The sequence below is a fragment of the Triturus cristatus genome, chromosome 11, assembly GCF_964204655.1.
Source record: "Triturus cristatus chromosome 11, aTriCri1.1, whole genome shotgun sequence".
Classification (NCBI taxonomy): domain Eukaryota; kingdom Metazoa; phylum Chordata; class Amphibia; order Caudata; family Salamandridae; genus Triturus; species Triturus cristatus.
In genome coordinates this window covers 336,301,068-336,317,207 of record NC_140594.1, presented here as the reverse complement: position 1 = coordinate 336,317,207, position 16,140 = coordinate 336,301,068, and positions in this window count along the sequence as shown.

Sequence of the window (16,140 nt, the reverse complement as noted above, 5' to 3'; positions counted from 1 at the left end):
TTTGCTGTGTGTATGTGTGTGTGCTTTTGTATGAGGTGCTGATGGTGTGTGAGTTGTGTGATGGGTGAGTTGTGAGTGTGTCTGTGGTTGCTGTGTGGTGTTTGCTGCTGGCTGTGTCTCCTGTTTGCAAGGGATGATGGTAGTGATTGTAGTCCTTTATATAGTTGGAGTTGTGGGTGTGTCTTTGTCCAATTTTGTGTGTGGGGGGGGTATTTATTGGCTTAGTCATTGCTTGTTTGGTCCTTTTTTTGTCTTTTTTCCTTTGTGTTTTGTAGGCATGGAGGACACGTTCATGTGACGGAAACGGACGCTGCTGTTGTATTGTGCGGGCTTCTCCGCCTCGTTCATGCTGCCTGTCTTCTGTGTTTGGTACACATCGTTCACGGCGGCCTCTATTGCTTGTGTACCCGGTTGTCTGTGCGTGTCGGTCATGCGGCTTGGTCTCCGTGCGAGTCGGTCTGGTTTTACACGCATTGCATCGTACTGCGCTAATCGTACATCGCGGGTACGGGTCGGTCGTGTTCATTCTGGGTTCGTGTCGGTCGGTGAAAAATGCATCAGTTTTCCGGCCGGATCACTATTTTCCCTCTGGCTCGGTCGTACGGCTTGTATTCCGTACGTGTCTGTGGTAATTCACTCGCGTTGCATTATACTGCACGGGTCGTGCGGCGCTGGTCCGTGTCGGTCAGTATTCGGTCCGGGTCCATGTTGGTCGGTTCATTTTGCGTACGGAATCAGAATTGGCCCCATAAGGTCACAAAGGCGAGACCATTTGCATTGCAAATGCTCGTTCCTTTTTCAGTGTCTGCAGCCCAGGAAAATTTGTGAACGGTGAACGTGATACAGGGCTACTTTCTGTACCACATTTCCTGATTGTCCCTGTTTGGATCGGAGGACCCTGGAGAAAGAGACCCTGTGCCCTGCTTTAATTTGTACAGGCTTTTAAAAATCAATTTTACCAAAGAACTAATTGTGAAAGGTTTGCACTGAGACTGTTTGGCCGTTTATCTTTTCCCTTTAATTGTAATGATTTCTAATCGTAAATATTGTTGATCTCTGATGAGATCTAAATCAAATAAATGTGTTTGTTGTTGAGACCCTGCACTTTTACAGTTCCCTGCACACTTGAACCCTATTGCCTTGACTTCTAATGCTGTGAAATAGGCTCTTTTAATTGTGTTTTTGATTTCTACTCTTGTGAACTATCGTGCTAGAAATTGTGCTGTTTAAACTCTTATCTCCCAAATGTTTCTCCTAATTTACCTCTTGTTGGTAATGTAATTCATATGTGTTTGAAAAATATATATGAATTAAGCTGCCTTTATTTATGCTCCTGTAAACTGCCTCAAAATAGAGCTTCTCTTTTACTGTTCTTGTTTTTTAGGTATTCTATTGCAACTCTTTCCTTCAAAATTTCGGTTCTCTACTCTAACCTCACTTTCGATCAAGTTCTTAGGAAAACCCTGCCCATAACCGTTTCCACGTCTGCTCTGCTCCTGGTTAGATTGTTTATTAGATTAGGTTTATTGTAGCTGTTTTTCTGTGCTTCTCTAGTTTTGCCTACCCTGCTCTTGGGTAATCCGCATAGATTAAAAAAAAAATGTTTAACCTCTTACATTGTACCTATCCTTGGTGGACCCAGGGGCGTAACATAAGAGACGGCAGTCCCTGCAGCACAGAGGGATCCCACATTATTCGGGAGGCTCATTCCACCCCAAGGCCAGTGGTATATGGGAGACTCAGAAGCCCCTCTTTACATTCTGCATGTGACCCCATCATTTTCGGTTATGTTATGGATGGCCCCATACCTTGTTTTTACGAAACGTGGTGGAGACACCTTGTATAGGGCCTTCTTTTGGTGTCAGGCACCCCAACAAATATTCCATCACCTGCAGTACAGCCCTACAAATTCACAGCAGCAGTAAAAGGTGGGAGAATGTTGGGACAGCAGCACAAAGAAGCTGGGATATGGGGAAGCAGTCTACATTAGGAGCAGTGGTGCATCCTGTTAAAAGAAAGCAGACATCAGATGCCCACCTTCACATCTGGTTTGCGATCTGACAACAAAAATAAAAGCTGTTCTTTTGAAGCAAAATTAAAATCCAACAATTACAAAAATAGTCCACAGAAAAATGAGAGATGGAAGAATCGGTAAAGGAAGAATTGACAGAGGAATTGCCATGGGATAAAGTAAACAGAGGGCGCTTGTTTGAGTCCCAGAACAATAGTCAGCAAATCTTGGTATCTATTCTGGTCCTTGGCAGACCCTAATATTGACTAAGGGTATCAGTTATAACCTATTGATGGCTGTGCCACCCTGCCTCACTTCTAAGCCAAATATTTAGTTCAGTAAATCAGTTCTTTCGCATTTAAAGCTACATCTCACCTCTCATGATTGATATGGTAAATTAATTGTGATATCTAACTGTTCATATAAATGATCCCTAGGTGGACCACATTGATTGTTTGAAAGCACCTGTGTTAACTGTTGAGAGTTGCATCGTATTTCGGCACACCTACACTACTACTAGTTGTTGGATGCCAAACACTGTTTAGGAAAATGAGTTATCCCCGACCCGCTCCCTTCCACTCCTCATTGTAATAATTTTAATTTTTTTATGAGGGCCTGGAGGGAACAAAGTTCTATCTGTTAACTCCCTCTTGTTTTTTGTTGTTTTTCTTTGGGGTGGGGGGGCAAGTGCACTCTTATTTTTCACTTTAAAAAAATTACCTTTCTCGAATGCATATCCACCATATCAGAATGGCAAGCCACCTTGTATTACAACTAGGGCTCTTAGAGGGATATTCTCAAGAACGTGTGTTAATCATCGCAAAATAAGCTTAACGCAACTTTGCACATCTCAGTCTATTGAGGGAAAATAACGCTGTGTTAACGTTGTATTCTCAAGACATGGCTTGGCAGTTCGGGATGGACTGTTCCCATGAGGCACAGGGTCAAGACTGATTTGCATATGGCCATGTCTGAACTGGGATGGCGTGGTGAGCAAAATAACGATGGATGAAACCCAGATCTGTGACTGGGGGTGAATGTTTTGCCAATGTGCAACATTCCGCCCATCATCTTGTGTGTTTTGCTGTTCGCCCTATGTGGGAAGGGTATGCCCAGACATGGATCCCATGCTCACTACGCCACTAGAGTCAAGCTATCCTGGCTGAAGAGGGGTGAAACCCCGAAACCGATCCTAGGATGCTTGATTCCGGTCCAGGGAAGACATGGCTTGGCAGTTCGGGCTGGACTGTTCCCATGAGGCACAGGATCAAGACTGATTTGCATATGGCCATGTCTGAACTGGGGTGGCGTGGTGAGCAAAATAACGATGGATTAAACCCAGATCTGTGACTGGGGTGAATGTTTTGCCAATGTGACCGCATCACCATGCGATAGTCCCAAGATAACAAGCCAAATGACCGCGTTAAAATCAACGCGACGCTTAAAAAATGCGAAACCACAACATGAAAAAAGTGGTGATGTGATAAGCAGCGACAGGCCTGCAATTCCCATGCATCATGGAGGAAAATGCACCACAAAAGCATAAAAAATAAAGAAAAAATAAATAAACTGCGTAGTACATTGGATGTACCTGGACCGAGTGCAGAAGACAATCTGAACCCCACAAGCCCCATAGACGACTTGCAAGGAACATTGGGGTCGGGTACGGCCTAGAGGAAGAGGAAGACGCGGTTCAGTCCGCAGGAAAACAGAATCACCATTACAGAGGTGACAGGACACTACCAACAACTGTTCGTCACCTCCAACGTGTCAATGGCAACAAAGACGCAAATATAGCAGGCTATCTTGGACCCTGTGAATGCAGATGCACCGTTGAGGAGGACAATGGAAGAGCTCAAGAGACGCTGGAAGGATGTGAAGGCCAAAACCAAGAAGAATCTCGATGCCAACCATCAGGCAGCAATGCTTTGACATGTCATCAGCAATGTCATGAGTGATGTCACTGACCATGTCATGAGTGATGTAATATGTGACGTCATCAGCAGTGCATTGCGGGTGCGCGAGTTATAGTTAGCTGAACTAACTATAACGGGGGAATTTCAATGGTTTTGTACGAGTGAAAAGTCCAGCTAACTATAACGCCCCTGAAACCTATGGTTTTTTCAGTGAATTTCTAAGGTTTTTTAAATGCTAATTCCTAACTATAACGTGCCTTAAACCTATGGTTTTTCAGTGAATTTCAAAGGTTTTTTAAATGCTAATTTCTAACTATGCCTACAGAGATAGGACATGTGAAGAAAGAAGAAAAAACGCACGGAAAGAAAAAAAAGAAATGCAGAAAGAAGCAACAGAAGTCCTCAAAGACGAAGAAAAGTGCAGGAAGAAGGATAACGTGTAGAGAGAACAAACAGAAGAGCAGAAAGAAGCCTTGTTGCAAAATCATCCTGTACCCTCAACTTTTTCAGATGGATACTGGTGGTATCTGAGTCTGACTAACCAGTCCTAGAGCCAGTGCTATGTTAAAAGACACTTAGAATACAGTGAAAACACCTACATACACTAGGGAACACTATGCATTGGGGTCCCCCTGTGATTAGCATGACCTCCTCTGTAAGCCCCTAGTATATAATATGGCAGGGGATTAAAACTACCTCTTAAAATGCGCCACAGGGCGTGTTTACACACGTCACCTCAGGCCCCGTCCCCACCCTTCCCCACTGTGTAACCATGCCCTGTGGCCATTTTAAGTTGGGCCCCTTGAATCCTGAGGGTCCCTAGGGTCCAACTAGACCACTAGGTACCTCCAGTAAGCGCCACAGAGCTGCGTTGCAGAGAGATGTAAAAAGGGGCACGGCCTAGACCACCTCTCTGCAACGCAGCGCAGTGGCGCTTATTGGAAACACCTGGTGGGCTAGTTGCCCCCCCGGGTCCCTCAGAATTGAAGGGGAATTATTTCCCCAACTTAAAATGCACCACAGGGTGTGTTTACACACGTTAACTCAGGCCCCGTCCCCTCCCTTCACCACTGTGTAAACACGCCCTGTGGCCGTTTTAAGTTGGGAGATTAAGTTCATTTGAAGCCTGAGGGTCCCTAGGGTCCAACTAGCCCACTAGGTACCTCCAGTAAGCGCCACAGAGCTGTGTTGCAGAGAGGTGTAAAAAGTGGCACGGCCTGGACCTCCTCTCTGCAACGCAGCTCAGTGACGCTTACTGGAAGCTCCTGGTGGGCTAGTTAGCCCCCAGGGGCCCTCAGGATTGAAGGGGAATTATTTCCCCAACTTAATACGCGCCATAGGGCGTGTTTGCACACGTCACCTCAGGCCCCATCCCCTCCCTTCCCCACTGTGTAAACACGCCCTGTGGCCGTTTTAAGTTGGGATATTAAGTCCCCTTAAATCCTGAGGGTCCCCACGGGCAAAATAGCCCACTAGGTACGTCCAGTAAGCGCCATTGCAGAGAGGTGTAAAAAGGGGCACAGAGTGCACCACCTCTCTGCAACGCAGAGCAGTGGCGCTTACTGGAAGCACCTGGTGGGCTAGTTGGCCCCCAGGGTCCCTCAGGATTGAAAGGGAATTATTTCCCCAACTTAAAACGCTCCACAGGGCGTGTTTGCACATGTCACCACAGGCCCCGTCCCCTCCCTTCACCACTGTGTAAACGCGCCCTGTGGCCGTTCAAAGTTGAGAGATTAAGTCCCCTTGAATCCTAAGGGTCCCTAGGGTCAAACTAGCCCACTAGGTACCTCCAATAACCGCCACAGAGCTGCGTTGCATAGAGGTGTAGAAAGGGGCGTGGCCTCGGAACACAGCTCCCTGGCGCATACTGGAGATACCTGTTGGACTAGTTGGCCCTCAGGGACCCTCAGTATTGAAGGGGAATTAATTCCCCAACTTACAACTGGCCAGGGGTCGCGTTTGCAGAGTGCTGCAAGGAGGGGGCGTGGTCTCCGATGCGATGCCGGTCTTTTATTTATTTAATTTTTTTAAGAAGGAGGGCTGTGTGGCCCCCCTTCTTTTTCTAATTTATTGGCCCTGGGGACCCCATCTGCCAGGGCCTGCACCCTAATTTTTTGTTGTTGGAAAAAATACATTTGGAAGGGGGCCACGTGGCCCCTCTCCCAAGTCCTTAATCGGCCCTGGGGACCGCAACCCCCAGGTCATGGCCTTTTTTTAAAACAATTCTTTAGGAGGGGGGCTGCGTTGCCCCCCTCCTCAGGCCACTTATGGCCCCGGGGACCCCATCCCCCGGGGTCGGCCTTTGTTTTTCATTATTATTTTTTTTAATATATTCATAGAAATATCTAGGACATGCTGGACAAACCGTATGTACCTATCACCATGACGATTTGCGTGATATTCATTAAAAGGCGACTATGCATACAATAAATCCACGTGGAATGTATTTACACCGCTAGTGAAGCTCTGACTTGTCTGACGCCCTACCGTGCCTAATCCCGGCGCCCCCGCTGGTGGGTACTCTCCAAGTAGACACCCTTGTTGTTTATTTATACAAACATGGGTAGCTATTGACGGGCACATTTAATACATATGCACACCAAGCCATTCAAAGGGGATTCGACAAAAATTCGACCAAACTATGCAAGAAACCTCCCTCACGATTAATAAAACACACATCCACCGCCGGATGTGTAATACTTTTTATTTTACTCTCTGGAAAGGAGACGAACCTCACTTGAGAGTCACAGCGTGCTCCTGGCTGAGCCCAATGCTGTGTTACACCCACTAGTGCCCGCCGAGTGCCACACACCTCTGTGTTGTATTCTACCAGCTAGTGCGTATGCTATGACACTCTCTAGCCCATGTGCACTGTAACACCACCCCGTGAATATGTCATGCCACACTGGCCTTCGCACGGGTTATATTACCCCATCTAACGTGCCTTCCTCGATGCCTATGTTATAACGCACAGCGCTATGCCATACATATTACAATCTGGGATCCATATCTTTCTCACAGTGCATATGCAACGTTACACTCCCCAGCATATATTTTATATTACAACTTTAGAGACTAGTTAGGTTACACAACACTGCCCTGTGCATATTACACTCCAAGGCGCATATCGCATAGCACGCGCTAGTGCCTGTGCTATCTCGCGCTCTCCAATGAATCTGTCATTGCGCGCAATGTATTCCATATTATATTTCATTCCCTGGTTCATCTTATATCACACTTTTTGGTGCATAGTTTATACCATATACTATATCTAGTTTTCATTTTCAATCGTGCTCTCAGGACTATGTTCTATATAACATTGCGTCCATCTACCCTTTTCACGGGCATTACATTTTGCGATGGGGGTGGAGGATCAGAGGGTGTTTCTGTCAAGTGAGCCCAGAGTCACAGTAACAAAAGTCCTCTTCTTCCTGAATAAAAGTGAGATTATGCTGCATACTTGTTCATATTTTAAGTAGTTCGCACAGACACACAGTCCACTCCTCCTGTCCTCCATTGCCCAATTCTATGGCCCATCATTGACCTCCTGCTTAGCCTCTGTGCTTAGCTTGTTACCCCTATTCTCCTTCCCCCTGCCCTCCGATGTCTTTGTGTATGCCCCTGCTCCATCCTTTTTGCCCACCATTTTCCATGGACCTGCCACCCCCCTCCCACCTGCCTAACATTGTCAGATGACTGTAACCTGTCCCTGCCACCTCCACCCTGCCTGTCCACATGCCATGCCCCTATCCCCTTCCTCCTGTCCTCCATGGTCCATTTTACTGCCACACCCTTCTGCCATCCCTGGTCTGTTGTGCTGCAACTGCTCCTCCTGCCTGCCCCACGTGGTCTGTTGTAAGGCCCCTTCCCCTGAACTCTCTTGTCTGTGCCCAGATCCTGATCCTCCCTTCTATCCTCCATGGTCCTTTGTGCATGCCCCTGCACCCTCCTTCTTGCCCATCATAGCCATTGTGCTGCCACTAACCCTCCCGCTTGCCATGCATGGTCTTCTGTGCTGCCATGGCCCCTCCCACCTTCCCTGTGTGGTTAGCTAGCTGCCCCTGACCCCATCCCACCTTCCCTCCATGGTCTGTGTGTATGCCATCATAGTCTTACTGTTGCTCTCCATGGTGTGTCTTGTTTCTAGTGCCCATCCTGCCTGACCTCCATGGTCCTCTTGCTGCTCCTGCCCTGCTCCCTTGCCCCCAGCCCTCTGTTTCCATGTGCAGACCCCTATTCCCTCCCTCCTGGCTTGTCTGTTCCATTGTAATGCCCCTGATCCGTCCCTCCTGCCCTTTATGGTCTGTTATGCTGCAGCTTTCTCTCCTGTCTGTCCATTATGGTCAGCTAGCTACCATTGCCTCTTTCCCCTCTGTTCTCTGTTGTCCATGTGCATGGTCCTGTCCCCTCCCTATTGCTTTCTATGGATTGTTGTGCTGCACTCCTGTCCCGCATGCCCTGTGTGGTGTATTGTGCTGCTGCAAACCCTGATGCCTACCCTGTAGGGTCAGTTTGGTGCACCTCTCCATGTCCCTCCTGTCCTCTGTTATCCAAGTCCATGTCCCTATCCCAATTCCTCCTGCCTAACATGATCCAATGTACCATACTTGCGAACATTTTGAACTTGGAAAGAGGGAGATTTTGAAAAAACAACTGGGGTATTGATTTTCCCCTTTGAGTTACATTGAAAAAGAGGAGATTGTAGACAGGAGACAGATCAAATAAAGCCCATTTGAGCTTAAAAACATTGGACATTTCCTGGCTGAAACGGGTCTGTTGGCATGTATGGTTGTACTACCACTGCCTCTTCCTTCTGCCCACAATGGTCTATTATATTGCCACAGCCTCTCTTGCCAGTCCTGTATTGTTGGTTTGTTGCCCCTGCCCCCCTTTCCACTGCCCTCCATAGTCTGTTGTGCTGCCACTGCCCTTCCTGCCTGCCCAGTGTGGTCAAATTGTTGCCTCTGCACTCTCCAACCTGCCTTCAATTTTTAGAGTCCGTGCCCCTGGCCTCTGCCTCTCAACAGTATCCCAATGAACAACTAGATTTCTAACATTTTATATTTATTACAAAAGTGTGGAACGCCTGACGTCATCTTGATGTAATCAAAACTGTAATACCTAGAGCATTTCCGTTAGAAATTACATAGAGGGTCTTATTTGCATCAAAATTATGGTTAGTGCTCTAAAAAACTAAAATGAGGACATGTTTTCTGAGTTTTCAAATAGCGACAAAGAACTTTTAAATTATTTGTAATCTTTATGTTTGTTTATCCAGTTGACTACTTGATTAAATGTTGAACTTAGGGGAGAGGATGTGGTGTTGCTTCCAGAGCTTCAGACTTTGCAACTGGGGAACCAGGTTGGAGTTTCTGCTTCAGCTCAACATTCTGTGATTCTGGTCAAATCACTTAATCTCCCCATGTCTACAATCAAAATGAATTTGATCTTGTGTGTAGTAACCAATGCTCATGTAAAGCACTCCAATACCTGACAAGTCTGCACTATATAAAACTGCAAATACACAAAAAATAAGTGTTTTGCACACTTCGGCATTGGGCTACATGTGGGCTACATCTGGGTGATATTTGGGCTACATTTGGGCTCTTTTGTCTCTGGTGGCCATCTTGGGAGATTTGTTTGTTATGAAGTTTCCTAATTTCCTCATTAACTGCAGTCTCCTCAGTAGGAAATGCTTTCAGTTTTTTACTTTGATTCCATCAAGAAGGTATTCAGATATGTCACACATTTGCCATAAATTCTGAATGTTAGCACTCTAGTTGCTCATTAGATCACTGTAGTAAAGCTACTGCTCACCACGGAAGTCTGCTGCTGGTATTAAAAGTGCATGTTTCAGTCTGCATATCAGAATTTTTTAATGAAATAGAAGAAGATTTGAGAAGTCACTCAAAATTTGCCCTAATTTTTCTTTCTTCAGCACTAAACATAATTTCTATGGCAAAATGAACCCCCTCATTGTGTTCCTTTTTAAATTAAATGTTTTAAGTATTACCACTTTATTCCAATCAAGATGGCTTCAGGTGTGCCATACTTTTGTCATAAGTAAGACAGTAAGTGCTCTAGTTGTTCCTAAGAACACTCTGGGACATTCTGTCATTGGGCTATACTTGGGCTACATCTGGGTGATATTTGGGCTACTTTTGGGCTCTTTTGTCTCTGGTGGCCATCTTGGGAGATTTATTTGTTATGAAGTTTCCTAATTTCCTCATTTACTGCAGTCTCCTCTGTAGAAAATACTTTCAGTTTTTTACTTTGGTTCCATCAAGAAAGCATTCAGATGTGTCACACATTTGCCATAAATTCTGAATGTTAGCACACTAGTTGCTCATTAGATGACTGTAGTAAAGCTGCTGCTCACCAGCGAAGTCTGCTGCTGGTATTCAAAGTGCATGTTTCAGTCTGCATGTCAGAATGTTTTAATGAAATAGAAGAGGATTTGAGAAGTCACTCAAAATGTGCCCTAATTTTTCTTTCTGCAGCACTAATCATACTTTCTATGGCAAAATGAACCCCCTCATTTTGTTCCTTTTTAAATTAAATGTTTTAAGAGTTACCACTTTATTCCAATCAAGATGGCTTCAGGTGTGCAATACGTTTGTCATAAGTAGGACTGCTAGCGCTCTAGTTGCTCTTTAGAACACTCTGGGAAGCTGCAGTAGAACACAAAGGAATCAACAGACAGTCTCTGCCCTTGTTGGATGTACATGTTTTACTGAGAATGTCAGACTTCATTCTAACATGACTGAGAAAGATAATGTGAATTTACCGAAAATATGCTCTCAGTTTAGCTTATAGATCACCTTCCAAACCTCTGTGGGAAAAGCATGAGAAAATAGTTTTCTCTCAAACATGATTCATGATATCACAGCAGAAGGCTTTTTCACATGGTAAAATCACCTTAGAACACACCACAATTCCTAAAATGAGTATAGTACCATCAACAAATGATTTTTTTATGAAATAGAAGAGCATTTAAGAAGTCAAAATCTGCCCTAATTTTTCTTTCTGCAGCACTAATCATAATTTCTATGGCAAAATGAACCCCCTCATTTTGTTCCTTTGTAAACTAAATGTTTTACGTGTTACCCCTTTATTCCAATCAAGATGGCTTCAGGTGTACCATACTTTTGTCATAAGCAAGACTGTTAGCGCTCTAGTTGTTCGTTAGAACACTCTGGGACATTCTGTCATTGGGCTATACTTGGGCTACATCTGGGTGATATTTGGGCTACATTTGGGCTCTTTTGTCTATGGTGGCCATCTTGGGAGAATTATTTGTTATGAAGTTTCCTAATTTCCTCATTTACTGCAGTCTCCTCAGTAGGAAATACTTTCAGTTTTTTACTTTGGTTCCATCAAGAAGGCATTCAGAGGATTTAAGAAGTCAAAATCTGCCCTAATTTTTCTTTCTGCAGCACTAATCATAATTTCTATGGCAAAATAAACCCCCTCATTTTGTTCCTTTGTAAAGTAAATATTTGGGCTACATTTGGGCTCTTTTGTCTCTGGTGGCCATTTTGGGAGACTTATTTGTTATGAAGTTTCCTAATTTCCTCATTTACTACAGTCTCCTCAGTAGGAAAAACTTTCAGTTTTTTACTTTGATTCCATCAAGAAGGCATTCAGATGTGTCACACATATGCCATAAATTCAGAATGTTAGCGCTCTAGTTGCTTATTAGATCACTGTAGTAAAATACTGCTCACCAGGGAAGTCTGCTGCTGGTATTGAAAGTGCATGTTTCAGTCTGCATGTCAGAATGTTTTAATGAAATAGAAGAGGATTTGAGAAGTCACTCAAAATGTGCCCTAATTTTTCTTTCTGCAGCACTAATCATACTTTCTATGGCAAAATGAACCCCCTCATTTTGTTCCTTTTTAAATTAAATGTTTTAAGAGTTACCACTTTATTCCAATCAAGATGGCTTCAGGTGTGCAATACGTTTGTCATAAGTAGGACTGCTAGCGCTCTAGTTGCTCTTTAGAACACTCTGGGAAGCTGCAGTAGAACACAAAGGAATCAACAGACAGTCTCTGCCCTTGTTGGATGTACATGTTTTACTGAGAATGTCAGACTTCATTCTAACATGACTGAGAAAGATAATGTGAATTTACCGAAAATATGCTCTCAGTTTAGCTTATAGATCACCTTCCAAACCTCTGTGGGAAAAGCATGAGAAAATAGTTTTCTCTCAAACATGATTCATGATATCACAGCAGAAGGCTTTTTCACATGGTAAAATCACCTTAGAACACACCACAATTCCTAAAATGAGTATAGTACCATCAACAAATGATTTATAATGTTACTAAAGTCTTAAAACCTTCTATTAACTCCAATGCTTTTTAATGAAGTGCTATCATGTATATTGGTCCCAAGATGGCTGTCAACACTTCTTGGATGAAGTACTGACAGCCAATCAGATCTCACGATGAGATGTGTGGTTAGGCTCCGCCCAGGTATATCTATCTTTTTAACTCTAATTTTCTCAGGAACTACTGAACGGATTTACACCATTTAAGCAAAAGGTACGAGTCTCAACTGAGGACTACCTCTCTGCCAAATTTGGTGTAATTCTGTTCAGCAGTTCGGGCTGTAGCTGCGTCAACAGGTCCTATGGGAAAATGCATTAGGAAAACGTGTTTTGGGACCCCCCTTTTTTTTCGGCCCCCGCTTGACGAATCACCGTGAAATTTCCAGGATAGGAGCGGACCGGAGCTGGCCAAAAGTTTGGAAAATTTCGCGAAGATTCGTCAATCGGCGCCAACGTTATTCCAAATAGAATGTTGCGGATTTCCTATGGAAAATAGGTCCTAACTATAACTACCTACATATATATATATATATATATAATACCTACTGGCGGTCGCCAGTACGTAGTTATAGTTAGGACCTATTTTCCATAGGAAATCCGCAACATTCTATTCCCAATAAGTCTGGCGCCGGTTGATGAATCTTCGTGAAATTTTCCAAACTTTTGGCCAGCTCCGGTCCGCTCCTATACTAAAAAGGGGGTCCCAAAACGCATTTTCCCCATGCATTTTCCCATAGGACCTTTAGCCGCAAATACAGCCCGAACTACTGAACGGAATGACACCAAATTTGGCAAAAAGGTAGTCCTCAGTTCAGACTTGTGCTTTTTGCTTAAATGCTTTTAATCTGTTGAGTAGTTTCTGAGAAAATTACAGTTAAAAGTACATATATATCTATGGCCTCGGAGGATCCGCGCACCTTATGCGCACCCTGAGCGCACCCTCTGCGCACCGTGCGTGCACCCTCCCGATCACGCGCTGAATGCTAATTGGCTGTCAAGTGGTTGTCAACATTCGAAACCAGTAACTGTTGGCAGCCATTTTGTGCCTCGGTAGAAGCGAGGCTGAAGAAGTAAGGGAAATAAGTGTGTAAAACATATAAAGGGGGCAGGGTAGAAATTCTCTGACCCTCTAGACTTGCTTAGGGGTCCCAGAAGGACTACCAGGACCCCTTTTTATTTTTTAAACGGCAATATGCGCGCAGGGTGCGCGGATCCGGCCGTTAAAAAAAAAAATGAAGCGCGGGCTTCCGCGCTGCCTTAATAATTAGCCCCCGGGGGGGCCAAATCCCGGGGGCAAAATCCATAAGAATTATCGAGGGCCCCAGGGGGGCCCCCCAGCCCCAGGAACCACTACCCCCGGTCTAGGAAATAAATAGGGTGAGGGCTGAACGGCCCCCCAAGCCCTGGGGACCACCACCACCTGGGGCTTTATTTATTGAGGGAGGGGGGCTGCATGGCCCCCCTCCTGGAGCCCTCAAGGGCCCTGGGGACCGCCACCCCCAGGGCCGGCTCCTGCAGTGTCCTGGGGTGCCCACCCCCAGGACACTGTTGTTTGCTATGAGAGGGCGGGAGTCTCCTGCCCTCCCATAGCAAACTTCATTTGGATTTTGAAAGAGAGAGCATGGAAACCTGCTCTCTCATTCAAAATCCAAACGATATTGCTTTTCCACATGGGGAGCTGCATGTCAGCAGCTCCCCATGTGGAAAAGCAATGCCGGCTCCCGAAGGACGCGGGGAGCCGGCTGGGACCGTGGGGGCATTGGGGCTCCCCCCACGGTCCCCAATGTTTTTTATAAGCCCCGGGGGATGTGGTCCCCGGGGATAATAAAAATTAGTGACTGGGGCTATTTATGTTTTTTACGTCGCGCATCCTATCGCGTTGGGTGCACGATTTCTCTTGCATAGGGTGCGCGGTTCCCAATGCGTTGGGTGCGCGACTCCAAGCAAAAAAAATATGCAATTTTTGGGAGATAAACATCAAGCTTATGTGTTTCGTGCTTGAGTGGCTCTAAAAAGAGCCGTTGTGTTCATTGAGAGTTTTTAGTACTTATAAGTAAGTACCTATACAAAGTCTAATGTTGTTGAGGAAGACTCTATTTCCTTCATCAGTAAAGTGTACTCCATCTCTCCTATACATCTCTTGCATATGAAAATGCAGATTGTTATTGTAAATGGACCCCATTCTACAGCCTCGGAGAAAAGCAGAAACAAATTTATTCACATGTTTCCTAGCTTTCTCAATCTGTGGACAAAAATGATAGGACCAGTTCCATTTCTGCCTTTGGCATATGTTGGAATAGACAAAGGCAGTTTGGGGAAAAAGTGAAATCAATTCTGCAAAGGTGTCCTTGATAAGCATTTCCAGACCTACCCCAGTCAAAGTGCCTAGGTCATTGCCACCACAGTGCACTATTATGAGGTCAGGGTGTTGGAGATGTATAAAGGATTTTACCAATGGCATCAATTGGTGCCACTTTAACCCTCTCTGTCCAATCCTTTTAATGTCTACATTTGGCAAACCTATGTCTTTGTGAATGCCTTTGTTTTCTGCATACCTTTGGCTCCAGAAAATATAGCTGTGTCCCACAATCCACACTCTAAGCATCTTGAAGGGAGGTCTGGACTAGGGGTGGGCGGAATTTGCGAAATCCACTTTCGCAAATTATCGCGAAAATGTTAAAAATTATCGCAAACACGCGGAAATATCGCAAAGAGGCGGAAGTTTTTTTCCCGCATGTTGGCGAGATTTTCTGCATGGTTGCGGCTCGCCAACTTACCCATGTGGTTGCTCGCGGGCGCGGCCATCTTGTTTTCAGTTGTCTCGCGGTGCATGATCGCGAGAAGAAAGACGTGATCGCACGACGCATGACGTTACTGCGAGCGCGAACTGTCGCGAGACAGCGCAAATGGCTAAAAACAATACAACATCTCATGGAGAACGCGACCGGATCAAGAAAACTTGTCGGCGAACGCAGGGATTCAGGTACGGCGATCGCGCGCGCGAGAGAATGTATTATTTTACAGCGCGAGCAAGAACCAAATTATCGCTAAGCTGCGGAATGCGGAAATTTTGACATTTTCGCGCTTTCCGCGGAACGCGAAAATGTCAAATTATCGCAATTTCCGCGAAGGGAACGAAATTTTCGCCCAGGCCTAGTCTGGAAGCACTCAGATGGTCTATGTAAATGAAATGGCAGTTTAAAAAGTAAGATTTTTCTAAAATGGTGGATAAGATGAAGTTTTGAAAAAATAAAAGAAATGATTGGTTGTTTGACAACCTTCTACACTGAAAACTAGGGTGCATGTTTCTGTTTTTTAAACGCATGATTGAAAGGAACATTATATATGATAAGCTGATATGTTGAAAAGTCAAGCACACTTGCTGTTTTAATTAGCAACTTTGTGTGCTGAACTTGTGACCCGTGTGCTCAGTTAAGTGTTCCATGAACTGTTTCTATGGTAACAGGCAGAAGGCAGATTGGGGTAGGGTTCAAATTTATGTCATTTGGAAAGGGTTGAAATGTTTAACCAATAGAAATGTGTGTTAGCTTTTGAATTAATGTGGGAAGGAATGTGATTTGATGTTTACATGTATATGTGTGCAAAATGAGAGGGAAACTTTGCCATTGTTTGGTTTTGCTGACAGGTGCACAGTGCAGAGTTTCTGTATAAGAAAATCTGGTGTGTGACTGACATACTTCTTAATCTACAAAACAACTTGAAAGGTGAGTTATTTAATTGTGAGGGGATGTATGTGGTCTATTTTGATTTTAATCAGACTAATGTATTTCTCCTGGTAAAGTGCAGGGAGTACTTTTTTTTGTCTACAATCTTATTGACAGTGTGTGTGCATGTAGAAACCATTCTGTGATAAGCAT